Source organism: Odontesthes bonariensis, chromosome 1 (assembly GCF_027942865.1).
Source record: "Odontesthes bonariensis isolate fOdoBon6 chromosome 1, fOdoBon6.hap1, whole genome shotgun sequence".
NCBI classification, from domain to species: domain Eukaryota; kingdom Metazoa; phylum Chordata; class Actinopteri; order Atheriniformes; family Atherinopsidae; genus Odontesthes; species Odontesthes bonariensis.
In genome coordinates, this window is record NC_134506.1 from 16,129,349 (window position 1) to 16,140,187 (window position 10,839).

The following is a 10,839-nucleotide window of genomic DNA, read 5'->3' on the forward strand; positions in this document are numbered from 1 at the left end:
GAAATAAAGTAAAAAAAAAAAAGGCCCTGAAGGGGAAAAAAAGAGAAGAAGAAGAAGAAACAAGACAAGACAGGAACTTGATTGGTCAAATTAAAATTATGTTAAATTTATGATAATCAATAAAGAATTACATATATAATTTGTGATACACCATATTTTGATGAGATAAACATTTTCAAGGTACATCACTCAAAGTTTAAATTTGGCAATACTAAAAAGAAAAAAAAATAACAAAAAAAAAAACAACAACATAAAACCCCTTTCTGGGTCCGATTAGAAATTATTTAAGATTGTTAAAAATCTAATATCAAATTATAAATCAAAATATTGAGCAGAAAATAGCTATTAAGTGAAAATTGTTTATAAAAAGCATATATTTATCAGTGTTGACGGTGAAAATCGGTTGCTCCTGAAAATATGTGAACTCGAACAAGAGTCAAGTAAGTTTTTTTATTATTAAGTCTAATACGGTCGTAATGATCACAAAGGCTGGTCAGCTGTGTCAAACAGAGTTCGATTCTGAACGCATTTCATGGCATGGTGTCACATCTGTATTATGTTATAAAACGACAGGCTGTTACACTTTAACGTTGAAGGGGAAGTAGCTAAACTTCCGGTTTAGACCTTCACACACCCCCGCATTTCTTCGTTGCATTGACGCTTTCTTCTACTTCACTGTTCTGTTGACTCATTCCGTGAACAAATACACACGTTTTTCATCTACAAATCCTCAAATGATCTAGGAGCAGATCCTTTCTGCTTTCCGCTAAACGCACAGAAACTGTTATGGCTTTATGTCTCACAGAGAGCACAGCTGATGTTTTGAATGTGCATGAATGAATAATTCACGCACATCCCGATGTCAGATAATGCTGCTGACTGCCAGTAGCTGCACTATACTGATACCTTTAAATAGGAAGTCTAATGGTACTGAGTGTTTCTTATAGAGATCAGTAAAACAGGTGATTCTTCTAATATTACACAAATAAAAATGGTTTTCCCAAAAAATATCTTTGTGCTATTGTCAGTAACCAAGGCCATGACATTATTTTTTCATGATATGTGAAACTGTGGAACGACCTCCCGTTTCACATTAGACAGGCCCCTTCACTGCCCATTTTTAAAACCCGCCTTAAGACCCATTTTTATTCCCTGGCTTTTAACCCAGCATGAGACTTTGTTTCTTGTATTGTTTTATTGTTTTTATTATTTTAATATTGTTGTTGTTTATTGTTGTTTTTACATTGTTCTTGTGTTTTAAGCCTTGTTTTATTTTGTGTTGTACAGCACTTTGTTTCAGCTACGGCTGTGTTAAAAGGCCATATAATAAAGTTGATGATGATGATGATACGACACAACAAAGAGGATAATACTTAAGAAAAATGGATATACACTTACAGCCATTTTTACTCTAAAAGTTCTTGAAGAATGACACACTTTGCTTCATGTCGTGTTTTATTGAGGCCAGCAAAAACTGAACGTAGCCGGCCCACGTGTGGTTTTATTTGAGCCTGTTTTTGGCTGTTCCTCAACACACTTCTGCTATTTTATTTGTCCTTCTGCTACTCTTTCAAGTTAGAGGCTTCTAATTGACAGGAACACGGTAATCCATCAGACTCCGATTCAGAATGATAGAGGGTCCTCTGTGAAAGCTAAACTTGACTCATCCGAACGTCCACATTTTGTACACCAGAAACACAAATGTCTTGGAGTGCTCACGGTGGCACAACTGTATCATTAGAAGTTACACTTTCCGCTTAAATAGCTGTGGTTCAAGACATAATCTGAGCATCGCACTTAACGTCAACATGGCAACATCAACTGCTATGTGGAAATCACAGGTGACTGATGTTTGGCAATCAACAATGTCCCTGATCCTTCTATTTACACAAGCTTTGATAGGTTCAGTTGAAACTTCTTAGCAGCTGACAAGAGACGAGGAATATTTCAGTAAACCTAAGTCATTTTAAAAGTTAAAATACAAACAAGTATTTTACTTCCTCTTTACCTTTTGGATGAAGGTGATAAATCCTAAAGGTGTTGCCATCATTTTACAGAATATTTGTGTATAGTATGCCCTATAGATGCATTTGAGTATTTTTTGGGATTCTTTGACCTCACTTATTTTGTAGAGAGATTTGTTTTCAATTTAAAGTGGTCATTCTGAGAAATTCTGCCGTCACTTAAGACTGAAAAAGAAGAAGTCAGTTGAGACACTAAAATTAAAGATCTTTTTTTGTTTTACTCTTCTGTTGTCCTCTACCTTAGAGAGCAGGAGTCTTGTCATTAAACTGGCACCGTTCAGTCCAATTTGAATTTATCTAAATGCAAAAATAAAATAAAAAAAAATCTGTGCAAAATGCATCCTTTAATTTGTAAAAGCAGAAAAAAAAGAAAAAAAATCCACTCATCACTCATGCCAAACACATTTTCAATTAGTTTCCAACCCACAAAAACCTTCAATATAATATCTTCATTATACGGCATGTATACATGGGAAAACAAGATCTAAATACAAATGTAATACTGACAACATTTCTGTACCACATGTGCAGATCCTACAGATCCTGAATTCTGAATTAAATGTACAAACATACACAACAAACACCACTGTTATCAATATTTCATCATCCACCTGTTTCCTATTTATGGAAATTACTATTACATTTGACCCTGACAAGTGAACCAAGATTCTTCTTCTGTTCGGTTTAATGAGACCTTTACTGTCCAAATTATTCTGCAAAGGACTGTTTACAAGTTGAACTGGATAACTCTTCACGCTTCTGAACTTAAACAAGTACCTATGTGGGACCGTCTATGTATGTATTGCATGTTCATGCACACGCACACACACACACACACACACACACACACACACACACATTCATTAGCCCAGCAGTAGCATGCTCGCTAAGCAGTTGTTGTGTTGTCCTGTGGTTTAAGGTAATCTGTATCCACAGTTGTATTATATGTGATTGCTGCTGCTTGTGCTTTTTTGTTTGTTTGTTTGTGTGTTTGTTCTCTGCTTGTCAGTTTACAGGTGCTCCTGGTGGCTCTAAGGCTGGGTATCCCACAAAAGCCGTGGATTGTCTTCAGTTTTGTTTCTACAGGTGTAGCAGCTGGTTGTCTGATTTTTCATTGTTTTCTATGTTTGTCTCTTCGTATTTCTGTTCCTTTTTTTTCTTTCTTCACTCTCCCTCTCTCTCTGTCCCCCGGTCCGGTTCGGCATTATCACACTATCACATCGTGTTAAGTATTGTAACAAAAATAAAAAAATAAGGAGTTGATGGGCATCATAGAAAATGTGTTTGGCATAAACGGTATTCAGATTACAAATCTGCTGCCATAATGCTGGACAGGACAAGGGGTAAAAAAAAAAAAAGAAAAAAAGAACTTAAACAAGTACTTTGAGTATTTCTTTTTAAACTGGTTTAAAGCTCTCTAGTATCCCTTCTTCATAATTTCTATTCATGCGAACTTTATTAGTTCAAGCATAGATTTAAATGTAGGCTTTTCAGTGTCAAGTTCAACATAAAAAAAAGAACTTACACTTTTTTTTAATCTCATTTAGATGTTTAGAAAAGATCAAAACAACAACAACTGGAATCCTTCAAACACGTCACCATCTCCGCACTGTCCTGAGGAGTCAGCATCACAGCTTTACAGTGTCACAGGCCATTCGTACCTGCTGGTGCAATGGTGAGTAAAAGTAAAGCAAGTACTGACGTGCCAGTGAGTGTAGTTTAGGTGTGTTAGAGTGTTAGAGGCGTTTGGAGAGGAGGTGTTCCATGAGGAGATGAGTCTTCAAGAGATTCTTGAAGGTAGAGAGAGAAGGCCACCCCTGCTCTGATAGCACCTGGTAGCTCGTTCCAACATCGTGGAACCACAAATGACAACAGTAGTTTGTGACAACCTTGTGTGTAGAGATGGGAGTACCACACAGTGCTTCTGAGAGGAAAGGAGTGGTCATGAGGAAGCATAAGCCTGTATGACTGAGTTCATGGTTGCAGGCACCCCAGTCACTCAGTAGGTAAACAGTGAGCTGAATATGATTCGGGAAGAAATGAGTAGTCGGTGGAGTTCAATAAGTAATGGAGTGATATTATTCCTTTTTGGCTGATTAAACAACAGACGTGCTGCTGTGCTCTGGACCATGTGTGGGAGTGTCACTGTGCAGGCAGGGAGACTCCTAAAAGAGCATTGCAGTAATGTATAATCTTGGGTATTTATACCATCTGCTACAAGCAAAGAAGAAAATCTACAGTGGCATTACTTCTCAGTGAAAAGTGATCATTACCATGACAGGAATTTAAATATTTAACGTGAACGAGTGTTTACAGTAAATTTGTTTATAGACACATCTTTATCAAACACACACCTGCAAGCTTCTAAAACTTAAAACAGCCATCTTTTCCTGTGAAAGCACATCCACCCTGAGTGAATGAACACATCTTTTGACATCCAGGAAAAAGTGATGAGGCATTATTGCAGCATCTAGCCTGGCCTGTTTGGGAGAAAGTCTTTTCTGCTTTGTATCAGCTGTAAACACGGGGAATCATTATCATTCATTTTCATTTTCCCTTTTAGCTGTGCGTTTCCATCAAGTTATAAGGGCAAGACTTTGAATATAGCTGCTAAATTCTCCACCACATTCAGCAGATAAATGCAAGACATGATCCCAAATAGCAGTTCAGGAGGTAGCCCGCACTTAGTTACTGAGGGTAACAGCACAGTTTTGTTGTGATCACTGGATTCATCAGTATCACCACAGGATCTGTTACAACCTGGCTGCAACAAAAGAGGAGAGTGAGCACAGAGTTTGGAAATATTTCTCAAAGTTAAATCTAGTCAAGCTGTAAGAACAAGAGTAATGATCCCCTGCAACCTCACCATGCAGATACTGTAGCCTCCCTTGCTGAGGAATGTTCCCATATGAATAAAATGACCTGGCAATATTTAAGTGGCTGTGGGAATAAGAGTTGATTTAATTTTCTAAATGTTAATGAAATAAGCTTCAGTACTTCCTCTAGTATCTCCTTTAGCATTAGATACACTGACCATCCTTAATGAATGGAAAGGAAATCCCTTGGGTCTTCAGAGTCCTGCTAATTTGTATCCAAGTTGATGAATTTGAGCAACCAGCAACAGGACATTGTTCTTTTTTGTCTTGACAATTTAGTTTTTCAATGTTTAAGTTAAATCATTTTCACTTGCTCATACACTTTTAAATAGCCTGCAGGCATTAACATGTTAAGAGGGCACAGAGTGAAGTATCTTTTCACTTTCTGCCCATTCTTGGTACAGTTGTAGTTTCACCAGAGGAAACCAACATCACAACATAGAGCAAGTGTGGTCGAATTCTCTGTTCAGAAAGCTTTTATCAAGGAAAAGAGTTAGAAAGGATAGACACTTGTTTAGTTTTACTATTCAACTCAAATCATGTTCTGACTTTGAGCCTTCAGACCTAAAAGACAAAGAGGACAAGCATGTGCAGAAGCTACAGACCAATAAGTCAACCACTAAATCCAGCACTCAAATCACCAAATGAAGCAACAGACAGCCTGGCAAAGTGATATGACTCACCACACACTTCAATATCTAACTTTACCTCAGACAAGACAAAAAAAACCCCAGACCATTTCAAAACACAGAGCTGCTACACAGAACAGACACCAGTAACCTTTAACTGACACAAAAATGACAACAAACAGTATTAGTCATGCAAAATTGCAAAACAAATGGTCGATTACACAATGGCACCATTCCACAACAAGTTTTAGTGAATCAAACACACAACTAACTAACCACAAACTGCCAGAAAGCCCAAAACACCGGGATCACAACTAGTGTTACTCATTATGGCACAAACAGTGTTACTGATTTTACTCAGTAACATTTACAAGTAAAAATTCACCATCTGTGAGCCGGCTCCTCCAAATCACTAAAGATCACATCACATCACAGAAAAATAAAGTACCTCCACCTCATCATCATAACCTGTAAATACTGATGTAGATGCCATGCACAGAGAGCATGTCTGCACAGATGGAGCACTAACACCAAATGCCAGCTCACACACAGCTCCTTGACAGAAAGCATGACCATCAGTTGCAAACAATATCCAAAGAGCTGCAAGTTCAGCTCCACTACAAGGGCTTACTAAAAGCCCCACACAAGCTGAAAATTCAAACAACACAAGTCAGAAAAATCTTGCTCTCAACATGGTATTTCAGGCGTGAGGTGGCTTTAAACACTTAGCTTGAAAGCAGGCAGCAGACCAGAGATACAGCCCACCACTGAACTCTAAACTTATCCCCACTAACATATGATCACAAAAACAAAGCAAAACAACAAACAAGTGCTTTGATGGAAGGGCCGCACAGCCACCCAACTGAAACACTCTGCAGACAGTTTTCTCAGTCAGCGAACACTTGAATTTCAACGTTTACCAACTACAAAAAGATTGTGTACAGACATCCAAAGGTTCAGCCATTTAAGAGAATTATCACACTTAAGTCCTTTCACAATCCAAAGTCTCTTCAACTACCACTGCAAGGACAGTGGAGATGCGAAGGGGTGGAACGAATCCCTTTCACATGAGAGTAGTCATGTGATCAGTTGTGAATACAGAAACATTGTTTACAACAGCTTTAACCTTTAAACCCATACTTGATTTTTTTCAAAGCTTCATTTAATTGTCTTTGACCTAAAGGAAACACTCCTGGTTTGAGTGCTCTGGCTTCCTATTCCAATGTGCTGCCGACCCAACCAGTGTGTTTGTTTTTTTTTTATTGTTGAATGATACATCACGTAAGTGCAATTTTCCAAACCCTAAAAATTTAAATCGACTCATACATCTCACCTCTATGTGGAACCACTCATATCATCCAACAGAATAAGGTGATAAATGCAGATTTTCAGTTTTCATGGCAAAAAAATGAAAACACATAAACATCCAATTGTACAAAGTCAGCTGAAGTTACACCTTTTGAGCACCTTACCTTTATGCCTGCAGTGCTCTCTTGACTCTTCAAAAGTCAGTTTCTCCACCACAGGCTCAAAGTTGTAGCAGCCATGCGCAAACTTCACCCAGGTGGAGGGACACGCCGTCTCATATGAGACACATGGTTTACTGCCTGTGAGAGACAGTGGGAGAATGCAGAAACTGCTGTTTGTGTTTCAGACATTTAGAAATAGGAAGAAAACAACTGACAAAACACAGTGATGAGTGATCAGATTTTCATGCTTCACTGAGGTGGCACTGACTTGGCGGGGGGATGTGACACAGGGCTCCTGGTAGCATAGTTTCACAGTCAGCTCTCCGCCAGCCTCCGCTCACATCCATGTACACGCACTCTCCAGTCACAAAGTCGTCATCGTCGTCTGCTGGGTCCCAGTGTGTGTACACTGTGTCACTGCCATCTGACCACTGATAATTGATGCCACTCTGTAAAAATTCACTGTCACTAATTTATCTGTCGAAAAGCTAAGATGTTCTAGCTGTAGAAATGGCTGCTGAGTGGCAAGAATCAGCAGTCAATCAGCCAGAATGAAAAGTAACAAATATTCCTTAATTGAGGAGGTGCGTGTTTCTGAGGCTTATCCAGCCACTGATTTACATGAAGTGACATAAATTCAACTGTTCTATAATACAACAATCTAATTACATGAAAAGAAACAGTGCTAGTTATTTGTGAGCAGGGAAGTTCGATGGTGACTTGACGGGGAAATAATAACTGTAAAAACAGGAGAAAAGCAGAGTATCTGATTCATGGGAATACCCCCTCTCTCACTTCCTGTGTTCATTTCTCTCTTTTACCAAAAATATGACACAGGGGCTGAACAATACATGAATGCCAGTGTTAAACCCTTACAGTTTACTGGGAAAACACGTCTGTGAATAAAACATCTCTACTGGGTTAAAGGTCCAGGAAAAAAACCCTAAGAACCACAAGAAAAAACACATTATCTGGTTAGATGTCTGTTTTTCTGTCATACTTTTCTTTGTAATTCAGACCTGTGGGTAACAGACTTTCTTACTCAGATTTAGTTCAAACTCTAAGCTTTTTGTGTGCACACATTACTCAAACACAATTAAAAAGCTGTAAATGTTCCTGTCTTTAGAGATCAGTAATAATGAGTAAGTCTGATGTTGTACAACTGAACAATCCGGTAGCTCTTTTCTCACAGATATACTAGAAAAAAAACCATGCACACAATGTCCCACTGTAAAGATATACAGAACAAATATTTATAAAAGAATACATACGTCTTGACTATACAGTCCAATCCAGTGTGGGGCTGCCAATCTATTGACGAGGACAGTAAGGAAAGCCTGGTGGTAGGCATCTGTAACGCTCACTAGGTCAGCATCACTCTCTATGCACAAATGCATCGCGTTGTACCAGCTCATGTTGCCAGATACAACCTTGTAGCTGCGGCTCCTGTACTCAATATTGTCGGGGAGCGGGTGGTGATATGAGTGGGTGGGGGGCTTGGAAGTGTCTGCAAGAAGAGAGAGAAAAATGAGGAGCGTTGAGAGAAGGTAGCATACTGAAACAACGCATCAGAAGGACTATTTCAAGATGTTAATGTTTGGAAGAAAGGAAACTAAATGGAGGATTTATTTAAGGAAAAGTTTGGCACTTTTTGGCCTGAGATTTGGAAAAGTTATCTGAATACCGGTTTGTCTGAGTCATTCCTGAGAGGTTGCCAAAACACAAGTCAAAACTCCAGGACTCCAAGAAATAGTCTCCAACTTATCTGGTTTGTTTGTGAGCTTCCGATATGTTGATTGGCTAATTACTGTTACCAGGGGAGCAGTGGAGAGATCTAGGTCAACTGTTTCCAGTCCAGAGTCGAACACAACAAATAGGTTCAAGAAAGAAAGCACACAAAAAGATTGTTTAAGATTTTTAAATTGAAATATCCAACCAAAAATAATCCTTGTAATTTACATACACACACACATAGGAAACATCTAGGAATACATCAGAACATGGCAACCAGTGGTGAACCGCTAAGTGAGTTTATAAGGATGCTGAAACCCAGAGGAGGCAAGGAGGTTTAGGAGGAACCATCATTGAAATTAAGCCTCTTCACTGCATGTACCATCGAAGAAGTGTTTTTTAAGAAGAATTCCTATCAGTGGCTGGAAAAGGCTGGTCTAAAAGCCAGTGCAGAGGCACTAATCATGCCAGCTTAAGAACAGGCTCTGAGCACAAGGGCAATAGAGGCCGGGATCCAACACACCGGACAGGACTCCAGGTGAGACCTCTGAGACAGTCCAGCACACAGCAGGCAGGTACTGCATTTGTGGGGAGCCATAATCAAAGACAGATATTCAGAATAGTGTAAAACCACGTGTATCAAGTGAGTTGTCACGCTGACAGTGTAAATACACTTCGAGATATTGGAAGCAACATTATACCGCTGAGGATATTAAATCAGTGGTTTTGCTCAAAGAACGTTGTCTGAATTTGTTTTTCAGGCTGCAGTCTATCTATCTATCTATCTATCTATGTATATATATGTACACATGCATATATATATATATATATATATATATATATATATATATATATATATATTTATATACATAGTCTGTTTGCAGACGTGAAAAAGTCTTGCTGCTTAAAAGATTAGATGACTTCAGATCAATAAATTAGAGTTCAACTTTCAGTGCAAACACATATAACTCATAATAAAACAAGTAAAAACAATGAAAGCTAAAGCAGATGTTTGATTATCAGAGCCTGTGGAATAAATCATTAAAACATTTTTAATCCAGCAAGTAGTCGCACACATTGGGATGTAGAAAAGTGGTTTGAATCTAGTTTTAAAAAACTTATCAAAATTTAAAGTTCAGAGCTTCAGAATAACTGAAATTCAACAGAGTGGGGGAAGCTGAACATTTCTGAAGAAACGCTTTTCTTTGCTGCAGAGCCCACGGTTTTACTCTACATCCATCTTAGAAAAGTTGTTTTCTCTCTAAGAACTTAACTCTAAGCCAACAGAATTACACTCTTTGTTGTAGAATCCTCTGAAAAAAAGGAAACTGTCTAATTGCCCCACAGACTTCAGTACACAATGAGAGCAGAAGTTCCACAGAAAACCAAGAGCTTTTAACTCCTCTGTACTTTCACATATTTACAAGTTTTTGTTTTTTTATTATACTAGAAACACAAATGTCTAAGTGGAGTAAAGGCTTTTTTTCTGAATAGCAGCAGTTTGACAGAAAGTTTTATTGAATCTTTGTCAAATCTATTGCGTCTGCGTCAGGCACATTGTTGCACATAACATCACCATGGCAACCTCAACTGCCTCTGGGGACTCACAGGTGATGGACATTCAGTAATCAGCAGCATCAATCGTCTCTGTCGTATTTACTCTACTCACAGGAGTCTTGAACAAACAACAACTATCAGATAATCAAAAATAACAAGTGAGCTGTTGACTTCACAGCTGCCTGCATGCTTTCACTGACACTAATGCGATAAATAAAGAAAACACATCCGATGAGTCAGCTGTTTCTCCTGAGGTCAAAGTATTTAGAGTAGAGAAATTACATCCACAAGATAGAATAGTCTCTGTTGGGATTATTTCTCCCCAAATAATTTAAGCTGTCTACAATAAAACCTGTGGATTATCTCGACTGGCCTTGTTTCTGGAAAAAAAGATGTTGATTTTGCAGCACTGTGAGCAAGACTAATTAAGTTACATTCATTCCTGTGATGGTTAAATTCAGAGAGAGTCTAAACTGAACATTCAAATGGTTAGATCCCGTTATTTATAAGTGCACACTTGTGCTGACTAGTTCTTTGTCAGCACGTTTACCAA

General features: G+C 38.4%; 1 long non-coding RNA gene across 1 annotated transcript; it reads right to left on the minus strand.

The window, feature by feature from the left end:
- Positions 1–7,007: 7,007 nt before the first annotated feature.
- Positions 7,008–8,393, minus strand: LOC142384412 (uncharacterized). Its single transcript, XR_012770055.1, has 3 exons — positions 8,270–8,393; positions 7,267–7,447; positions 7,008–7,136 (listed from the first exon to the last, which is right to left on the minus strand). It is a non-coding gene; the product is annotated as an uncharacterized LOC142384412 (long non-coding RNA).
- Positions 8,394–10,839: the final 2,446 nt, after the last annotated feature.